The sequence below is a fragment of the Canis lupus genome, chromosome 11 (assembly GCF_048164855.1).
Source record: "Canis lupus baileyi chromosome 11, mCanLup2.hap1, whole genome shotgun sequence".
Classification (NCBI taxonomy): domain Eukaryota; kingdom Metazoa; phylum Chordata; class Mammalia; order Carnivora; family Canidae; genus Canis; species Canis lupus.
Window position 1 is genome coordinate 62,443,789 of NC_132848.1, and position 22,878 is coordinate 62,466,666.

The 22,878-nt window shown below is 36.0% G+C and overlaps 1 long non-coding RNA gene across 19 annotated transcripts in view; it reads right to left on the reverse strand.

Moving 5' to 3' along the window:
* LOC140600288 (uncharacterized) overlaps positions 1 to 22,878 on the reverse strand; it is a 284,954-nt gene that overhangs the window by 85,863 nt on the left and 176,213 nt on the right. For 15 of the 19 annotated variants that reach the window (XR_012003539.1, XR_012003555.1, XR_012003552.1 and 12 more), the window contains one exon: positions 14,296 to 14,383. This is a non-coding gene — a long non-coding RNA (uncharacterized lncRNA). Of the gene's footprint in view, positions 1 to 5,565; positions 5,770 to 6,078; positions 6,144 to 14,295; positions 14,384 to 22,878 lie in introns of all 19 variants that reach the window. The other 4 variants (XR_012003548.1, XR_012003546.1, XR_012003542.1 and 1 more) reach the window with 2 other exon arrangements.

Consider the following 22,878-nt stretch of genomic DNA (forward strand, 5'->3'; position numbering starts at 1 on the left):
TAGCAAGAGCAGATGAGAAGTGCGTGGGGAAGCAGAGAGCTAGGCAACAGGGAAACAATGGAAAAGCTGAGAAAGGTAGCCAGGATTGGGATGGGATGGAGTGACAGGGCACAGAACACACAATCCTAAAACTCAGTGGTCCCTGACAACATCAGGGTCTGTCCAGGGTTATAACCCAGAGTTCAGCTCATCCTTGTTTGACTTGCGATGAATTATATATCCTCCATAATAAAATAATTACATTTTATGTTTTTAAAAAGAACTGTGACATTCTGTAAAAGTAAATACTGAATCAACTACTCCAGTGGAAATAAAAAAGTAAAATAATTGGAATAAAGAAATTAAGACAAGAGAGCTCATAATGTAGGGTAATCGCAGTAACATTTGGACTTAAGTCTAAATAACCACTGTCAATTGTTATGAAGATTTAAGGCAAATGTAACAAACAAATTTCTTAAATTCAGTGGTAATGCAGAATGCTAACAATCATTTCGAAAATAATCCCAGATATTTCAAAGAAATATGTCAGAGAGAAACTGAAATCATTTTAAAGTTCACTTAACACTGAGTAAGTATTTATTGAACCCCTGTTATGTGTCAGGAGTTATACTAGGTTCTAGGGTTCTAGAAAAAAAATACAAAACAAACAAACCAGCTCTTGCCTGAATTACAACCTCACATGTGAACAGACAATAAACAAGTATATAAATCTACATTGTCACCCCTGGTTATGATACATGCAACAAAGAAGAATAAACCAGGGTAAGAGAGTCAGGGGACATTCAAGCAGAGAGATAGCTACTATTTTTGATATGGTGTTTTTTGGATATTCTTTCTTAGGAGGTCACATTTAGACAGAACCTCTGAAAAATAACATGGCCATTCAGAGGAAGAACATTCCAGGAGAAGTGCTAGGTGAGTGCAAAGGCCCTGAGGCAGCACTGAATTTGGTGTATTTGAGAAATAGCTAGGAGCAGAACAAGAGAGGGAGGAAAGGTAAATAAATGACTGCAGACATGGGTAGTATTCCAGCAGAACAGGATCTACTGCTGAATTGGATGTGGGATATGATGGGGAGAGGAAATCAAAGAGGTATTTTAGGACCCTCTCTCTGAACTCCTGGTCACTCGATACTGGGATACTAGGTAATGGTGGACCCAATTACTGAGATGCGGGAAAATGAGGAAAAAAACAAATGAGGGATTCTATTGAGATTTGGAGGGGTTGGCCTGAAGATCAATGCCTGGGATCCATCAGAGTATAGATGGAGGGTAGAGCTAGGGGACCGGCCAAGAGACACCAGGCAGGATAGATGTAGGAGCCAACCGGCTAGAAAGCTGGCTTGTGACACATGCCAACATTTAGAAATGAGCAGAGCAGGGGGGAGTCCGAGAAGGAGCAAGGAGTTCAAGAGTCTAAGAAAAGCCACAGAAATTCGAGTTCTAAGGATGAAAAAAAAAAAAAAAATCTCCAGAAGGGGTGAATGAACAGCAGGCTCATTGCCTGAGAGTTTAGGTAAATCAAGTGAACTCTGAGAAACCCCCATCAGACAGAGGGGAGTGCTGGGAGACAAATTTATAGATTTACAGTTGATTTAAATTTCTGACAATGACAGAGAAATGTACAAAGTTGAAAGTTAGAGCCAACATCTAATCTAATAAATATGCCATGGTGCTGGGTGGGGATCACTCCCACCAAGCCCCTCCCTGGCCCGTGGCCCGCTGTCTGGTGACCTGTTTCTGATTGATAGGAGGGTGTCACATCCTTGGGTACAGTGGGATGCAGGCCCCAGGGTGGGATCATTCCTCCCTGGTACAGTGGATCCTATATACCCAGGAGATAAATCAGCCCGCTGTGTAGAAAAGGGCTAATCCAAACAATTTAGAGAAAGGGAAGTATTAAAGACGCTGATGGTGAGGCTACGAAACTGAGTGGCAAAAGGCCTCTCAGTTGTCCAGCAGTGACTCGCCTTGGAGAAAACTAATTCTAGTACATAGTGTTTTTCTTCTTGTTGCTTTTGGTTTGTGCGTTTTACTTATTTTCTTCATCAAGCTGCGTCAGTTAACTGGAATTCTGTAGGGAAGAAGAGCAAAGGGCTGTGGTGCTTTTAGGCGGAGGCATGGTGTGGGGGGCCAGCAGCCACACAGGGCCCGGGCCGGCCTCTACCATTGTCAACATGTGTTGTATGGAATCACCTAGGGGGAGGAAATTTAACCATCAGTGCCATATATTTTTTTTCCTTATAATCACCTATATTTTATTGTCCGTGGTGGTGGAACTGAGGATGCATGGTAATATTCCTTTTTCTTTTCTAAGTACTCCATGACCAGGGGGAAAAAGAAAGAAAGAAGACTTCCATTGTGATGGTGCAGCAGCCAAGATTTAAAGGTTGTGCTGGACTTACAATTGAAATGCAAATCACTCTTTGCAAACAACCTCCTGCTGAGGCCCAAATTTTTACAGATCAGGTTCTGCTGTCCTGATGAGGAATCACTGCACAGCATTTCCCAGGATTCACAAATTAGTTGCTGTCTAAGGTATCATTTTCTACGTTATAATTGTAACTTACCAGAGGAAACTTTGTCACAAAAGACAGTACCCCGTGCTTGCATTATTTTTCCAGCTGCACCGCCACTAAGGATCCTTTCACACACAATAAAAATACACACATCACGACCTCCCTCTCTGAAATACACACTCCTTGAATATAAACATTTTGAGAATATTGGTGTGCTTTTCTTCCCCTTCCTTTTTAGATGTGCAGGTGGTAAAATACTGGCTGCCATGAACTGCAGACAATAAATAAAAATTACCAGCTTCTTATGGCTGCCTGATAGAAATGTGCCAGCTTGGAAAAGCCTGATTCTCCGGGCACAGTGATTCCCTGGGAGAAGAAGTCCCTGGATATTCATTTGGGTCCTGAGCGCTCCTTAGTGCGTGGGGAAGCCTTGTCCAATTCAGACGTGCTTAGCTGCCCTGGAAACAGGACCCTAAAAGTTTCCCTAAAAGGACCCTAAAAGGTTCCCTCTCCTTCCCCAGGTTCAACAATAGGCTGAGAGTCTAAAAGCCAAAGTTGAGTGATGAAATGATAATTCATGGTTGTACGAGGTGGGTACCAGTAAGCTAGGACTCTTGCGCTTGGTCTTGTTACAGACCTCGCTCGCAGAGTTGTCCGAGACAAAACCCATGTCTCTGGACATCAATCTCATATATAAATGTTCTGGATCAGAGTTCCTCAAAGAAAAGTCTGAGAGCCACCTGTTCCAGCAGCACACAGGGAGCCTGTTCTCAAAAGTGTTTCTGGGGATTTATCCCCAGAGACTCTGACTTATTATCCCTAGGACATGCAATTTTAACCTGTTCCCCAGATGACTTCTATGCATGCTGAATTTGAGAAACACTGCAGTAGATGAACTCTGAAATTCCTTCCAGACTTAAGGCTCGAGAAATCCACGGGTTAGTCAAACATAGTCACCATGAACACTGTGTCCCTCTACCAGTAATATTGATCTTTGTGTCTTTATAGATCTATATGTCTATATCTTGTCTATCCATCTCTATCCATATGTAAAGCTAAGTTTATGTCTACACCTACATCTGCATCTGTATCTATAGCTCCAAGAGAAATAGAAGGCAAAAGCCGACTTCAGATGGGGTCATTATCTGCATCTAGATAGAACCTACCAGAGGTCCTCTCCACCCAAGTATATGATCAAAGGCCCCACCAACTGGGCAAGCTATAAATGTGATGAAATCTCAGAGGTCACCTTCCACGTCCCCTGGCCACTCTTACAGGTGGGGCCATGTTCTGCTGGGGCAGGAGAGATTCCTCAGGGAGGGACACAAGTAGAAGGAAGAGCATGGTCCTTTCCTCAGCCTCCATGGTTTGGAGAGGAGGAAAAACTAATGAACAAGGTCAGAATAGGCCTTCAATGACCTCAGTTTCTTTGATGAAGTAGGTGGGAGAGAAATATATTGGGAGACGGGAGGAGAGAAGGACTGAAGGAAATTAGGAAAGTTTGGAATGATTATTGAAGAGAAGGGGTGTGAAATCTAAGCAAAGTCCATAGAAAAGTGTGAGTTGCTTGAGCCCTGCCTGGGATGAACGCTTCTGGAATTTTATCATCGCTAATCAGCTTGATTGTGAGGTTGTTTATAGTGACATTTAATCCTTTGAAAACCAGGGAGACTGGATATGTTTTCACATCTTTTCTGGTCATATGTTTTATGCATGGTGAATTATCTCTTCATATACTTTGTTCATACATTTTATTACTTTCTTCTTTAATTTCTTTGACCATAGATGTATTTATGGTCATATCCTTCAGTGTGTGCACTGCAAGTAATGTCCTTCACTTAATTTGTGTTCAAGTACTTGCAATGTGCATACGTTTTTATTTGTATGTACCCAAATCTACTGAACTTTCTCTTCACATATTCTTCAATATTTATTAAACTTACGAAGTCTATACTGTCGAAGAGACCCAAATATTTCCAAGATTTATCTTTGCAATTTTTTTCTTCCCCCGGTGTTTTGCTTCACCTGATAAGATAAAGGTATCTTGATCTTTATCTCCTTCAGATGGCTAACTTCCGCCTGAATTATACAGTCAACTTCCAATTATTTGTTAGGGAGGCCAGTATAAATAACATGCATGGTTATAATACTATGAATAATTCCCCCAGAAAATACAGCAACTTGCTTTTTTCTTTTTTTTTTTCTCCCTGTAAAGCTTTCATTTCAATAAACTCTTTATTCAAAGTATCAGTTTATAATGATAACATTTTTCTTCACAAAAAGATAAGCCTGGTTTCTTTAGGTGACTCTACTGTATTGGGCCTTAGTCTTCTTATCTATAATGTAAGACATTTGTTTTAGGTGATCCTCAAAGGCTTTCTCAACTTTGAAACTGTGTTATTTGTAGGAGCACTGTGAACACCTGCCATTGTGCTAACTAGAGATACAAAACAACCTGTCTTCCTGAGACTAGGGGCTCAACATTACTGCCTTCAGGCCATACCTGGCCAGTGGCCAGTTTTTAGAAGGCCTTTGAGCTAAGAATGGTTCTTATATTTTTTAAAGAGTTGCCAAACAATAACAAAAACAATAAGAATATTTGGCAGAGGCCCAGAGATCATGCGGGGTCCTCAGAGCCTCCAACAGTTCCTATGTGGTCCTCTGTAGAATCTGCTGACTGACACCTACTTCCATGTCAGCAGTCATGTCTTTTGTTATCACGGGCATACCTCCAAAAGCACCATCGGCAGCGAACATAACGTGTACCATATTTCCTTTTCGTCTGGGCACAAACTCAGAACACATTTCCCTTCCTCCCTTGCAGACAGGGCTGGCCACTAACTGAGTCTTGCAGAATGGAGCGTGGGTGGATATGATGTACACCACTTCTAGACTTCTGCTAAATCTCTCCCCTGCCGGACATCCAAATACAGTAGATCTACGTACACCCCCTCCTGTGTATGCTAGCCAGGAGTTGATCAGAAGACACCAGCACTTTAGGAGATGGGGGACTCATAAAGCGGAGGGGACTTGAGTCCCTGACTGACCCGATGGTAGGCCATCCACCGACAGAGAACAACACATTGAACTTCATGTGAGTAAAATGTAAACTTGTGTTGGTGAAGATGGCAAATGTAGGAGTTCATTACAGCTGCTACTATTTATCCCAGCGAATGCAGGGCTTCTTTCGCCACGGCTCAGCTAGCACATTGCTTCTGTCTGCTTTGAGCCAGGAAATCAGAGCACAGATCCTGTGAAAAACAGAATTGTGACGCTGAGGACTGGTCAGTTTCTGAGTGAAAGGAGAATTCGATGACATCAATTTGAAACAGTGATTTGGGTAGATCAGAGGCCTTTGTCCATTGGCTGGTTAGGCTAGGACTATTTTTTCTGAGACACAACTATTTTTTTTTTTTTTTTCAGAGAGATAACTCCAGTCAAATAAGTGGAGTGTCAGACCACCAACGTGAACTGCATTGAGGTTCTCCTTTTCCTACTCTCGGGCTGGGGCTAATCAGAGTGGAATGGCTTCAAGTGAGTAAGAGTGCATTTCAACTAACCATTCATAAAGTTGAGTTCCGAAGATATATGAAGAAGAATTATCCTCTTTGGACATCCCTATTGCCTGGGAAAAAAGTCACAGAAATAGTCCTAATAAGTTTCTAAAACAGAGAACCTCCATGACAGTACAGAAAATGCTATCTCCAGAATATTCGTATATGACAACAACAAAATTAATGAGTAGATGCGACTATGAAGACAAAATTGTCCCAAGGACAGCAGTTGAGAGCATGACTGAATTTAGGAAGCCTGGGTTTGAATTCTTGCTGTGCCACTGACTGCATGACCTCTTATGACCCCAGTCTCTCTGATACGCTGTTTCCTCATTTGTAAATAGGGGAGAATGACACTAACAACACCTGCTTCTAAGAATTGTAACAAAACTTCAGTGATTTACTATTTTTAACTTAAAACAGTGCTGGCACAACAATAGGTGTTCATTCATCCTAAATATGACATGATTCAAAATAAGGGCACCAATCCAATAGGTGAGGTCTAATGTCACACTTTGAAAATCTCCACGTCCCCTCCTTTCAGTCATGTACTTCCGTAAACACCTTCCTAGTATTTCGCTGTTGCTGAAATCATTCAATTATTCCTTCCCAGCCAAATTTTAAGTTATGGATACAGTTGCAACAAGTGGGCAGGATAGGAAGGGCATTACAGTGGGATGTAATGACAGGGAAAAGAGCGGTAAGGCATGCAAGGGTGTGTCGGGGGAGATCAGTTCTGGCGGCCCTCATCTCTATAGAGCGGCACTTTTTGGAGGCCAGAGCTCTGTGTTCTAAGAGTGAGACTTAGAGGCCAAAAGCACCTTCCTATCTTCTCTGGAGGACAGAAGAGGTTAGCTTTTCTTTCAAAGCACTGTCAACTCGAGATATGTGTAAGTCTTCTCTTTATACTGAGTTGGAGAGAAAGAAGCAAAAATATTCATGATCAGAAGGGAAAGTTCATTTTGGAGAAAATCTTCAAGTTGCTACCACACACACACACACACACACACACACACACACACATTTAATTGCTTACAAATGACCAAAATTCTGCAGCTTAGATTATCTGAGAGTCTGAATATTTGTACATTATATATATATATATTTTTATCAGTATGCCTGGCTTCCCTTTGTTAAACTTTATATAGTTTCTCAGAGCAAAGCATAAAGAACTGTATCCTTATTCAATGCATTTTGAAAAGATTGTTTTGTTTTCTTCGAGGAGGAGGAGATACTTTTGTCATAAAGCTTGTAGTCACCTTGTTTGCAATCTCTTAAACAAGTGATCATTTATCATGGAGAAAAATAAATTCACATACCATATGCAATATGAACACACTAGTTTCTGCTATTAATTCAGAATTCTTAGTCCATCCTGCATGTTTTATAGCCTAACATAGTGATATGAAAGGAATTTTATATATTTTAGTTCTGTCCCTCTGCTGGCAGTGGAAGTAAATCCCAAAGTATTTCAGCAGGTGCTATTAATATGCAAATAACAGAGAATACACTATTTCTAATAGACCTCCCAACTGCATGGGAGGCATCGCTGTTGGAGCAAATTAGCTTTCTGTAATTTGCATGCTTTTCACAACCTCCTGGGATTATATTTTAGATCAGAGACAATAAAAGCATATGCAGTTAGCTTAAAATGTAACTAATTTTAGACTTTGAAACAATTTTAACCTAACTTCTTTGTGGTGTTAAACAGCTATTTGCAAAGAAACTTTTATAACAGTCTATAATTTTCGTAGCATTGATTTGCCATTAATGGCTCCATCTCTCCATAGCATGAAAACAAATGTGGTCACAGACCAGGTGTATAGGTTTCCCGATTGACTGAATAGATACAAGGGGCTGGTGAACGGGAGGCCTGGGAGTATGCATTGTGTGGGCAGCTACAAAGAATAGCATGAAGCAAGAGAAAACATGAAATTGGCCCAAATGGTATGATCAGCCAAAATGTTTCATGGCCAGAGCCATCAGCCAGAAAGATAAAGCCAAATTATTTGGGGTACCATGTAAGTCTCACAATATTTAAATACCTAAGTAAGTAAAACACTAAATACACTGATAGATAATATTGTAACTATTTCAATTTATATCTTACAAGCAATGTGGTTTTAGAACTATTGTCCTATGTCATAGAAATTCGGAAAGTTCCTTGAAAAATACTATCCAGTCTGGCAACATAAGTAACTGGGACTTTAACATTAATTCAGTAGGACTAAGTTTTCTTGTTGCTCTATCAATGAGAAGATGAAAATTGCACCAGCCTATACATATTTTATTGAGGAAATAAATTATTTTGATCCCTTCCTGGACTGATAAGCCAGTTTAAAAAAAAAATAAAAGTAGTTAGATGATTTTTTTAGTGTTCTGTTGTCTTAAATCCACACATGAAAATTAAATTGAAGAAATGAAATAATTAGATGTTTAAAGCTAAATGTCGCCTTTGAGTATGTGGTTTTGATTTGGAGCCCAAATGTCTAATGACTAAATTATTCTGCATTTCCTTTTGTTTCTATAGACACGGCTGCATCATAAGTTTAAAATACAAATATGTCATAGGAGAAAATGTCATAAATGGGAGTTACTGGAGATTTACTGTCTAAATATGTTTCTTAATCATTTGTCCAGTAACCAATAGCTGACTAGAGAAGAAGAAAACAGAAGACTTGAGGAAAAGAAGGTAACTTTGCTGTGAAGAAGGAATATGATGATGAAATGCTCATCTAATACTTTTGGTTCCATCACATACAAAGATTCAATGCTGGTAATTTCTGCCTCATGATTCTTGCTGAAACGTGTAAATCAACTTACAATAAATAATCTGGCCATTTGACAGACTTTGGATCCATAAAGTAAAAAACAATAAATTTAAATATGATAAATTCAGCTAATTCAATCATCAGGCATATGTACATATTTATATGGATAGAGTAGCAGTTTTGTTTATCTGTGGATTCAAGTTTTAAAGATATTATTAGGGATCCCTGGGTGGCGCAGCGGTTTGGCGCCTGCCTTTGGCCCAGGGCACGATCCTGGAGACCTGGGATCGAATCCCACATCGGGCTCCCAGTGCATGGAGCCTGCTTCTCCCTCTGCCTATGTCTCTGCCTCTCTCTCTCTCTCTGTGTGTGTGTGTGTGACTATCATAAATAAATAAAAATTAAAAAAAAATTTAAAGATATTATTAAAAAAATAAAGATATTATTTTTTACTCAATGATCATATTTTGGACAATTAGTCCTGTATGTCAAATGGCAAGAGAATCCATGTATGGTATACATAAGTAAAGCTAGACACTATGGAAACAAGTTCTTTGAACATGAAAAATTATATTGAGAATAATGATAATTTTGTAACAAAATTAAGATTATCTAATAACAACTAAATATAAAACATATTAGTATATATAATTTTATGTGTATCATAAATTTATATAATTAATCTAAGTTATAGCACAGCTTATATTTGTGTATCATTTCTTCTTCGATATCTTTAGGACTTTGTCTTCAGTACCTCTTATTCCTCTTTCTTCTTTAATAATATAACCCCATGCAATGGCTTTCTTTTCACTTGTCTGTTGACAATTCCTAAGCAGTGCCTTCAGTTTTTATGATTGTTTTTTTCTCTTAAGCTGAATTTAACCCATCCTATGCATCCTTCAAAGTCTAGTTCAAATATAGGCTCCCCCATGAAGGCTTCAGTGATGCTGCCGGCCCAAATCCACTTCAGTTTTCTCAGAAGTCCCATTGCCCTCAAATCATTCTCATCTTAAAAATATGGCACTTCCTCCCTTTTTAAATTATATTGAAAATGCCTTATTTTCTCTGACTACCGTATGCTTCCTGATAGTAAAGTTTGTTATTGTACCCTGAAACCAATTCCTTAAAAATAGCTGAGACTCTAGAAATAATGATTATTAACAAATAAAGTTTCTATGAGGATTATTCTCTTATAGACTGTTAGATATGCAAACATATTTCCCTCTCCTCATATTTTTTAAACAGCTATTTATTCTTAGAGAAATTAACTCTGAAAAACTCAGACCACATTTTCAGACTAAACCAGTTTTGACTACTTTTGTGTGACCTCAAGTACATCATTTATCTCTGCTGTGTCTGCCTTTCTATTTGTAAAATATTAAAAGCTCACTCTCTCAACTGCTCTGAGCTTCTGTGAGGATTATCCACAGCAACGCACTTTGCATGAACATGTTCTGAAGGCAGGTTTTTATAAACAAAGACTGGCAGTTCCTGATATTCTAGTTCTGGCCAGCGTGGCTTCGAGCCTTGCAGTGTCTAAGGGTTGCTCAAGGCCCTGGCTGCTTCTCCACTGGGACAACATCTGAATGTCCTCATCTTTAGTTACGTGGCTGGCACCTCCATGAAAAAGCCCTTTATAGTCTTTTCTCATGGAATGGGTGTTTGGACATGATCTCCTTACCAGCTGACTTCAAGTCAAGGAGAACTTTTTCTGGCAGCTGATGTGAAACAAATTCTGGTCAGACATATTTAGGGCCTCAAGTCACAGACCTGTGTTTATTTTTATTGAAAAAGCACAGAGTGGGAGACTTGGCCCCACGGCCTTTTGAGCTCTACACAATAGCAGAGCTCTGGGTCCAGCAGTACATAGAAAGTTGTTTCAAGTATTTTAACCAAAAAACACAAGAAGATGATTAGTTTTTATTCTGGGCAACTAAAGATTGCCCTTCTAGGTATACCACACCAGTATAAGCCAGAGAAGAGATTTCTTTTCCAAGAAAATACTGCATTTGTCATTCATAAGTTATCCCAAACACTCCCCACCTTAAATAATCACAATAGTTTTGCCTTTCTCTAGAAATCATGGATTCTATCACAACCTTCCCATGTTCCATCCTTTAACATCAGAACTTCTCTCTTGCAGATGATATTTTGAGCAATGGTAATGCTGAACATAGTTTTTTTTTTTTTTTTTTTTAGCAAATTCCCCACGTCACACTTTTTTTTAATAGTAGTATTTTTATCACTATATTGTTCCATGCCACTAAAATCTTATGGGCAAGGCTTCTCTTTTTTTAATATTTTAATTTTTTAAAGTTTTTAATTTTAATTCCAGTATGGTTAACTTACAGTGTTATAATAGTTTCAGGTGTACAAATAGTGATAGAATAATCCTATACAGTACTCAGGGCTCATCATGATAAACCCAGTCTTTAATCCCCATCACCTATTTCACCCATCCCTCCACCCACCTCCCCTCTGGTAAGCATTAGTTTGTTCTCTATGGTTAAGAGTCTGTTTCTTTCTCTTTTTCTTTTTTTTTTTTTTTAAGATTTATTTATTTATTTATTTATTTATTTATTTATTTATTTATTCATTCATTCATTCATGAGAGACACAGAGAGAGAGACAGAGACACAGGCAGAGGGAGGAAGCAGGCTCCTCAAAGGGAGCCCAATTTGAGACTCGATCCCAGATCCTGGGATCATGCCCTGAGCTGAAGGCAGATGCTCAACCGCTGAGCCAACCAGGCATCCCTCTGTCTCTCTTTTTCCTTTGCTCATTTGTTTTGTATTAAATTCCACATATGAGTGAAATTATATGGTATTTGTCTTTCTCTGACTGACTTATCTCTCTTGGTATTATATTTTTAGCTCCATCCATGTCATTACAAATAGCAAGGCTTCATTCTTTTTTATGGCTGAATAATATTCCATTGTGTATATATACCATCTCTTCTTTATCCACTTGGGTTGCTTCCATAATTTAGCTATTGTAAATAATGCTGCAATAAATAGGGGGTGCATACATACTTTCAAATTAGTGTGTGAATCCGGGATCATACGGTAGTTCTATTTTTTTTAAATTTTTTGAGGAGCCAGTTTGCATTCCTACCAGCAGTACAGAGGGGTTCCTTTTCCTTCACATCCTTGCCAACATCTGTTGTTTCTTGTGTTGTTGATTTTAGACATTCTGACAGGTGTGATGTGGTATCTCATTGTGGTTTTGATATGCGTTTCCCTGATGATGATTGATACTGGGGATCTCTTTTCATGTGTCTGTTTGCCATCTGTATGTCTTCTTTGGAGAAATGTCTGTTCATGTCTTCTGCCCATCTTTAATTAGTTTTTTTTTTTTTTGGTGTTGAGTTGTATAAATCCTTTATGTATTTTGGATACTAACTCCTTATTAGATGTGTCATTTGCAAATATTTTCTCCCATTTAGTAGGTTGTCTTTTAGTTTTATTGATTGTTTCCTCTACTGTGTAGAGTATTTTTATTTTGATGTAGTCCCAACAGTTTATTTGTGCTTTTATTTTCCTTGCCTCAAGAGACATATCTAGAAAAATGTTGCTATGGCAGATGTCAGAGAAATTACTGCCTGTGGTCTCTTCTAGGATTCTTATGGTTTTAGGTCTCACATTTAGGTCTTTAATTCATTTTGAGTTTATTTTTGTGTATGGTATAAGAAAGTGGTCCAGTTTCATTCTTTTGCATGTAGCTGTCCAGTTTTCCCAAGGCCATTTGTTGAAGAGACTTTTTCCCATTGTATATTCTTGCCTCTTTTGCCAAAGATTAATTGACAACATAATTATGGGTTTGTTTTTGGGCTTTCTATCCTATTCTATTGATCTATTTGTCTATTTTTGTGTTAATATACTGTTTTGATTACTACAGCTTTGTAGTATAACTAGAAGTCTAGAATTGTGATAATTCCAGTTTTGTTCTTCTTTTTCAAGATTGTTTTGGCTATTCAGGATCTTTTGTGGTCCCACACAAATTTTAGGATTATTTGTGCTAATTCTAGAGCAAACAGTTTTCTAGTTCTAGTGAAAAATGCTATTGGTATTTTGATAGGGATTGCATTAAATTGCATTATATTGCTTTGGGTAGTATGGACATTTTAATAATATTTGTTCTTCCAATCCACAAGGGAACATTTTCTCATTTGTGGAATGTTTCCCATTTTGACAATGTTTTATAGTTTACAGAGTACAAGTCTTTCACCTCCCTGGTTAAGCTTATTCCTAGGTATTTTATTATTTTTCATGTAATTATAAGTGGGATTGCTTTCTTAATTTCTCTTTCTATTGCTTCATTATTAGTGGATAGAAATGCAATGGATTTCTGTACAATGATTTCCCCATACCTTTTTTCCCCATATATCTTCATGGTCTAAATTTGATACCTTTGATTAATACTGGAAACAGTTTTGTCACAAGAAATGAGTCTTCTTACATTAACTTCCCTCAAGCCCTGTCCATGCGTGGATCATTTTTTATTTGTCATGAAAAGGATCACAATTTGCATGTATTGAACACCATTTGTGAGGCAGCCACTATGCTAGGAGCCATGCATTGTCTCCTTCAATCTTCACAACTATCCCTAGAGGTAAATAACATTCCGCTTATTTTAAGGATGAGAAAATTGAGTCTATGGTGGGCCCAAAGTAAAACTGCTAGATGGTGTCAGAGCTGTTATTTATATTCAAGGCAAGGTTATTGCAGCTTCCACATTCTTTCCATTATACAACCAAAAAAGAATACATCAGTACGCATAAATAAACATAACGACATATACACATATGTATACCTATACACAGAATACTTGTTGCTGAAGCTTCATTACACATAAAGCAATTTGTAGTAATTAGACAAAAATTTGTCATTTTAGTAATAGGTAGATGAACTAGGTACTATCCTAACCGTCTGTTTGTTACATTGTTAAGCAGTGTTTTAGAATGCTATCGGCACAGATTCATATATAAAAATATTTACATGTTTCACATATAAACAAGAAAACTCGGTAAGCTAGAATAATTTTCTTCAAAATAGTCTGATGACATAACCTCACTCTTTTAAAATTGCATATGACCCTGATTCAGCAGCCTATGGTACTAGGAGGACACACTGGCAGATGCTCAACAAGCATCAGGTGTTTCAGCTAGAAGAGGGTTGAGCAGACATTCAGATTGGAGGTGGGTAAGAGGCAGTTACCATCCACAAAAGAAGGTGAAGACCCAGATTCTGGATATGGGGTCCTGGTCCAGAGCAGAACTAGCAGCCATTCTGATCTGAAACTCAGCGTCTGATGGACTAGCCCAGGGGACCTAATTAGCCCTAAACACAGCAGGTGTTTCCACAGTCTGCAGCAAGACCTAGCCTATAGATGGTCAAATGCTCACAGTTTCAAAGATTAGAGGGCTTAAGAGGCAAGGAGCTGCCCAACTCACCCCAATCCTCTTCTATCTATTTCTTAGTCTTCTTTTTTTAAAGCTTTCTGGAGTATGATTACTCCTCAGCAGACCATGGAAAATGTGCCTGGGAATAAATGAAATTAAACTAGTGATTCAAGAATTCTTTCATAATGCAATCCGAACCAGTCTTTACTAATGAGGCCAAAATATTTCCCATCCAACTGAAGTCCTGCAATTATTTAAATGTGTAAGTGAAACCATTCTTTATACCTTCATTCACAGTCCATTTAAGTCAGAAACTGGGCTTACTTGGTTTACTAACTGAACATTAAGGACCACTTGAGCAGTTTAAGAACTATCAACAGTTGCAATGGCCCATAATAAATATATATACAATTATTTCTATATAGATTGTCCTTCATTTTTGAAAATGACATTGGCAATACAGGTACCAGTCATGTGCCTAACTCTTCCTGCATGGCTAGGATTTTAGTGCATATCTGTATGGGGATTTTCCATTTATAGGGCACTTATTATCTCATTTATTTATCAATATAATCCAACATATAATTGTTCTTATTAATATATAATTAAGGAAATATAATTCAATGATGTTGGATAATACAAGATGGATAAAACCAGGAACTGAAAGACCAAAGTTCTTAGCATATTGCATTCATACATATCATAAATAAGCATGATTTTTCTTTCATAGTTGCCATGCAAAATTCTGTGTTGCCTGTCATACTTGCATAGTGGTCCCTTACATAAAATACAAAGCCCATTTATGAGGAAGAATAGTTAGTTAGTCAAAATCATATATAGTTAAATCTTATCTTCTTTCAATAACACCTTCATTTGGAGTATTTAAATTATTTACTTGGGGTATTCAAATCAATTGTCATTTGCAAATATAATAGAATTTTACAGCAAAGTATCTCAAATAATATTTTTCATGTCTCAAATTTTATTTAGAATTTTTAGTTATAAATGTAATTATATATTTAATTTTCAAATATATACCATCCAGTAGACATGTATTGACAAATTTTTTGTTTCAATTCCCAATATATTAGAATTAGGCTGTTTCACATAAGTATTTTCTTAAAGTGTGAAAAAAAGACTAGAAAACTCTAACAATATAATTTCATACTCTGAGGCTTATATATTCAAAGCCTTGTTTTGTAGATTTTCGCTGTGTGAGATAAAGCTCATGAAAATTACTTCGTTATGTCATTTTGGACAGAGAAGGAAAAAGGTTTTTATTGATTTTATTATTTTTAAATCACTCTACCTTGAAGGATTGCTCAGAATAATTAATATGGACAAGAAGTAGAGTCTGACTAGATGTTCCTAATGCAATCTCTCCCTAATCCCAACAAAGTATCCATGAAGGTCCACAAGAAGGTGAAAATTTCACAAAAACTTCAGTAAATGACAACAAAGCTACTGCCAAAAATTGGAAAAATATCACATGATCTACAAAATCTATGTAACTGAATAAAATGGTACAATGAATGGTTATGTATATGTTGCTAAAACAAGAGACCCTATTGGCGTGAAAGAAGGGAAATACTTTCTCTCTCCATCATCGCCTGTCTTTGAAGCGAGATGCTTCCTATCCTTGCCCCAGGAAAACTTTGCTGCATGTATGTTATGGACTAAATGTTTGTGCCCTGCCCTCAAATTCATGTCTTGGAACCTTAATCCCTGATGTGGTGGTATTAGTAGGAGGGGCCTTTGGGAGTAATTGTAATGAGGTCATTGAAATGGAACTATAATAAATAGGATTAATGCCTTTGTAGGAAGAGACATGAGAGAAGTAATCTCTTTCTCAGCCATATGAAGACAGTGAGAAGCTGGCCATCTACAAGCCAGAAGAAGTTTCTCACTAGAATGCTACCATACTGGCACTCTAGTCTTCACAACTGTGAGAAATAACTATTTATTGTTTAAGCCACCCAATTTATGGTATTTGTTATGCAAACTAAGCTTACTAAGACAATAGATATTTTATTTTAACACACTTAAAGTACTGTTTCTTTTCTTCTATCTTTACATTCTTCCTTTCATTCAGACATTGAAATTCTCAGAAAATAAAACATTAGGAAATATGGAGATACTAATGGAAATGTACTTCATCTTTCAGACATAACCACAATGACTATAATGCTGTGGAAGGAAACAGTGATAGGATGGTTGTTGGTGGGACATGCTGATAATTGTAGGTTGTTTGAACTTAACTGGTTCAGTGTCAGTGAATCATGCAGTAAATGCTGGAGATAATCTTAACTCAATCCAGAAGAGATGTACTTAAAATCTGCTGAGCAGAACTGAATTGAGAATAGAATCTTAATGATACTTCAAATATATACTTAGTGATACTAAGTATAAGTGGTGCCCAAGCAAGCCATACATAACAACTTGCTAGAAAAATACTGAGTGTGCCAATATTACTTTCAATTCAGAATCAGTAGAAAATGTTAGAATAGTATTTGGCATTCAAAGAGTATGCAAAAATACGTGATTCGTGTCAATTAGGCAAACAAAGGGTCATACAAAAATCATGCTGAGTGGTAAAGAAAACATGTTAGTTACAACATAAGATGGGCAATGTAAGAAAAGATATGTAAACTAAAATTAACAATAGTAAAAGTAAAGTCGGTATTGTGGAAAATAAAGAAAAAACTGAATTAGTGTGTAGGGATGAAGAGGACAAACTTTAAAAGTTCTTCCAAAATAATAAAGAAATAAAAAACTATGAGAGAAGTTTATGGGAAAAAAGATAACACAAATGTGGAAAATAGTATTTTTAAGAGAGACTAGGAAAAAAACATAACAATGTCTGAGATTTAAAAAAAGGAAAAACATCATAATTAAAGTTTGAAATGGAACTTAAAAACACCTGCAGACATCAAATAGAAAAAAACAAGTTACCTACAGGTAAACACAAGTAAGTCTGGCCTGAGACTTCTTCACATCAGCAAACAACATGAGACCATGTCATAATAGTCTACAAAAATCTTTGGGGAAACATTTATGAATAAAATGTGAACATGTCAAGTTTTTATTAATATGTGAATAAAAAAGTCATTCTCTGATATGTATAGGAGGATAAATTTAGCATCCATTTCTTCTTGAAAAAATATTAAAGACTTATTGGAGACCAATTCCAGGAAACTGAAAGATTAATCAAGATTACAAAGTAAAAAAAGGGGAGATAGGATATTGGATAATAGTTTTTAGATGTTATGATTCTGAATCCTAAAGTCAATACTGTAACAAATATGCATTAAAAATTTGTGTTACCAATGCAAAATATAACGCAGAAGTCAGAAATATTTTTAAGAGAAAAAATACAATGTAACATATATCAATTAACATTAACCTATTTTTAAAGTCAAAAGAACAAAAATACTAAGAGAGAATTGGTAAAATTGTACTAATTTCCTCAAGTTATTGGTAGCATCTCAAGACATTGCTTTGATCTTTTAAAATCATTTATTTAATTATCAAAAGACATTCTCATTGAGAAACATACATAAAACAATATGAAAGTGTATGTAACTATAGTCACAAATTCCCCACTTGAACACTGTCACCAAAAGATGTAATCACAAAAAAATGGTTTGGTTTATATTATTTTCAGAACTGTATAAAGTTAGCCAAAATGTAAGAACAAGCATATATATACATATACAAACACACATGCAAATCCATGTATATATGTATACACAGAGCATGTATCTAGATGTATATATGTATATGTAAAACATGTATATCTATAATTATATCATTATCTGAATGTAGTACTTATGTTTTACACATAAAGTAGATAGTTATTTTGTATATTATTTTTACAAAATTCTGTTTTAAGATACTGCTTTGCAAGTTGTTTTCTTTTTACCTGAAACTTTATAATGGACATTATTCTTTTAAACTATTGAGATTACACCAAAATGAAAAGCTTTTGCACAGTGAAGGAAACCATCAATGAATCGAAAAAGCAACCTACTGAGTGGGAGAAGATATTTGCAAGTGATATATCCAATAAGGAGCTAATATCCAAAAAAATATAAGGAGCTTATACATACAACTCAACACCAAGAAATATATATAATAATCTGATTAAAAATGGGCAGAAGATTTTAAGAGACATTTTTTCAAAGAAGACATACAGATGCCAAACAGACAAATGATAAGATGCTCCATATCATTAATCATCTGGGAAACGCAAATCAAAACCACGGTGAGGTATCACCTCACACTTTTCAGAATGTCTAAAATCAAAAAGACAAGAAATAGCAAGTGTTGGCAAGGAAGGGGAGAAAAAAAGAACCCTGGTGCACTGCTGATGGGAATGTAAATTGATGCAGCCACTGTGGGAAACAGTATGAGTTTCTAAAAAAATTAAAAATAGAAATACCATATGATCCGGTAACTCCACTTCTGAGATTTACCCAAAGCAAATGAAAACACTAATGGGAAGATATATACACCCTATGTTTATTGCAGCATTATTTACAATAGTCAAGATATGGAAGCAATGCAAGTATCCACCCATAGGTGAATGGATAAAAAAGATGGAATACATATATTCCAATATAGTCATTATTAACATAATTGTGTAAGAAACATTCCTAAACATACATCCTTGTACACCTGTTTTAGTATTTTTGGAAAATACGCTTCTACAATATTTGTTTTAGTGAATATGCTGATTTTCTATTTTAAACAACGTCATATATCCCTTTCCTGAGGAATCTAGGCTTTAATCTAAGCTAACGTCAAGACTGCATCTCAAAACAAAGAGAGTATCCCATGTGGTAACCTGCTTCTGCTGCCTCAACAAGGAAGGTCTAAAACCACAAGGCAAGCATCCTGATGCATCTTTCCTCGCATATATATCATGTCTTGGGAGCTTTTAATGAAATTTTGTATTCACGAGTCTGCGAGAGTAAATATTTAGTTTTGTTGAGGAAGTCACTGCTATTGCCAGTAGTGATCACTTTAGCACTTTGGATACTTATTTATAAACATCAACAAAATAGACAAGCAAGAACAACTGTACTTTGGGAAAAATAAAAATAAAATAAATTAAAAAAACAAGAAACACTAGAATTAAGAGTCTGAATCACGAGAGAGAAAATATCCTAAGAAAACAGATGTAATGTAGGAAATAGAAGACAATTTTAAATTAGTTAAATTTGTATCCCCAGAAAGATTCAGTGATTTATCACAAACAGAAAGCAACTATATACTGATATGAACAAGAAAGGCAAAACAACACAAGTGCTTAGAAATTAAAAACAGAATTACTAAACTAAAAAATAATGATTGTGGTAACTGAAGAGTTGAGCTAATAGAACTTAAAAGTGAAATAATAATATGGATTTGGACTTAAAGGAACAATCACAGCCAGATAAATCAATACAAGTTATAGTTAAATCTAAATAGTATTTGACGTTGGAGTTGTTAAATGACTGCTAGTTTTAAATAAACAAAGGCACAACATGAAATCAGTTTCATGACTTTCTAGGAGAGGATTTCTAGGTAATTTTCACAGATGTGGGTGAAGAAGAGAGTTAAAGCAGGGGAGAGGCTGTACAAATAGTATTGTCTCCATTGAGGAAGAAAGGATAGAATGTTCAATGAAATTTGCCAAAAGCTTAAAGAGGGAGTCTAATTTTGTCTTAGTCAATTGATGAATACAATAAAGTGTGTCCATTTTAAGTGTAAATTTTTCCGAGAATTGAGAAATATGAATACCTGTGTAACTACCACACCATTAAGATAAATATTTCTTTCACTAAAATATGTTCTTTTTGCCCTTTCCCAGTCAATCTCATATCTCTAGTGCGATCAACCATTGGCTGACTTCCTGTCATTAGAAATTAGGTGTCTTTTCTACAGTTCCTTATAAATGGGATCAGGAATCATATAGCATGTACTCTTTTATCTGGCTTCTTTTGCTAAGTATATGTTTTTAAAATCCACCCCTGTTATTGCATCCATCAGTAATGTGTTCTTAATTATTTCTGAATTGTACTATATTGCACAGACAGACCACGATTTGTTCATCCATTCCTCTATTGATGGATATTTGAGGCCATTCCTATCTAAGGTTAGAATGTAACTGCTGGATTATGTATCGGGTGTATGTTTCTCAGTCATCTTTTGCCTGGCCTCATAGTATGCATGTGTAGATTAGTTTGCAGCCAAGGACTTAAAGGGACCCCAAGCCATGCTGGGAATATCCCTCTTTTTTGTTGCATGGTTCCCTTCTTTCTAGTTCTTTTCTTCCCACATTTTAGCTAACCTCATCTTCCTGAATACCAATCTGTCTCCTCAAGTCAACGAGACTTTTGGGTGCTGGTAGGGATCTCCTCCCCTGTACCCAACTGGGAATTGGCTTCAGGCAGAAAGCTGGGACAATATTGGGGCCAAACTCATTTGTTTATCTTCCTCTGATCACAGACCTACTCTGCTCATTAGTCAGTGTCTGGAAACAGTGACTTCATATGTTTTGTCTAGTATTTTTTGTTTATTAGGGGAAATTTAAGTTTAGACTTAGTTAATTTCTTAAGTCAGGAAATCAGAAGTTGATACTGATTAACTTTTAGTTGAATAGAGAATATAACTGCTCATACATTTAGCAAAAAACAACTATTAGAATAAAAATAGAGAAAAGAACTCACAAATTATTAGAACAAATAAGATAAAAAATAAAAAAGAAACAATATAAATTATAAAGGCAACCAACAAAATAAATAGACAAAAGCAGCAATCGTAATAAATGTGGAATGAAGTAATTAATTAATCTGGGGCAAGATGTAATACTTAAATTGTGTGTAAAAATCCAACTGCATGCTCTTTATAAGAGATATTTATATCTCTTATAAGAGCTCTTTATAATAGATGTAATTAAAATATTGATTAAATAGTTTGGAAATAAATAGCGAGATGGTCTTATTTTTTATTTTGCTACATCGAAAATATAGTTCAGGTATGCCTGGGTGGCTCAGCAGTTGAGCATCTGCTTTTGGCTCAGGGTGTGATCCTGGAGTCCTGGGATCGAGTCTCACATTGGGCTCCCTGCATAGAGCTTGCTTCTCCTTCTGCCTGTGTCTCTGCCTCTCTCTGTGCTTTCATGAATAAATAAATAAATAAAGTCTTTAAAAAAAAGAATAAGAAAATATAGTTCAGTGTTATTTAAAAATTAACATTCAATTGAACAAACATCAAGGTAAAACTGAATATTATTAGAAAAGATAAAATGCAAATAAAACATAATTCTCATAGTAAAATAAATAAGACATCTCATTTGTATAAAATAAAGGAAAAATATTTATTAAATTAAAAAATATTAAAAACTACAGGAAGAACATCAAACATCCTAATTATCATAATAAATGTAAATGGATAAAACTCAAAACATCTCTGACACCAGTAAAAGACTGTGATATATACTACCTACTTCTAAAAGATGTCCCAGTAATTAGAAAGTAGAAAAACATTACTGGGTAAAGATATACCAAACAAACTAGAAATTTTATTTTAAAAATTTTTAAAAGATTTTATATATTTATTTGTGAGAGAGAGAGAGCATAAACAGGGGGAGAGGCTGTTGGAGAGGAAGAAGCAGACTCCCCACTGAGCAGGGAGTCAGATGCAGGGCAGGGCTGGATCCCAGGACGCTGGGATCATGACCTAAGCCAAAGACAGATGCTTAACCAACTGAGCCACCCAGGCGCCCCAAACTAGAAATTTTAAGTGGTAGTATTCATATCAGAAATATAAAATTATAGAAAAAATCAGAAGAATGATGATTATTTTGTGTTAAGAAAATATATTCAGTGTTGAATTGAAGGTCAATTCAGAAGAATCAGTTATATGCTACTCTTCTCAACTTCACATTCAGTGATGTCACTTACAGAACTTGAAATTGGCTGTGGTAACTTAGAATTTGGCAAATGTTTCAGATTAGACCTCCTCTCCACTCCCTTCCCACAGAGACTTGGTTGTTAAACATTTACTAGTACACCACTGAATATAATCCAAAATGAATATATAACAGTAATGGCTCTGTAAGGCCTAATAGCGTAACTTAGAAATGTAGAGCACAAACTTATTAGAAATTCAAAGATAAAATGACAGAAACTCAATATTTGTGGGAGAGATTAATATATCTCTGTCAGCCTTTGATGATTCAAGTAAGCACATACAGAAAGTACAATGAAATAGGTGATTTGGATTATATAATTAATAAATCACCTATTTCATCATATTGATGTGTATTGCAAACACCAAAGAATATATGTTCTTTGTTGCATACACAAAATACTTTAAAAGCATAGTAACTCAGACAGAATTTCTCAAGAATTGCCAAAACACTTAAATAATGAGGTATACAGTCTTGGGCCTCAAGACAACCAATTAGAAATAACTGAGTTAACCACTGTGATTGTCCAATGAAATCTCCTCCCTCCCCCCAACACATAAAACACTCTAAATAACTAAGGTGGATTTGGAATCAGTATTTTAATTGAACATAACTTCAAAAATAACAATGACCATTGCATTAAAATAATAAAACTATAAATTCATATCTTCTGACTC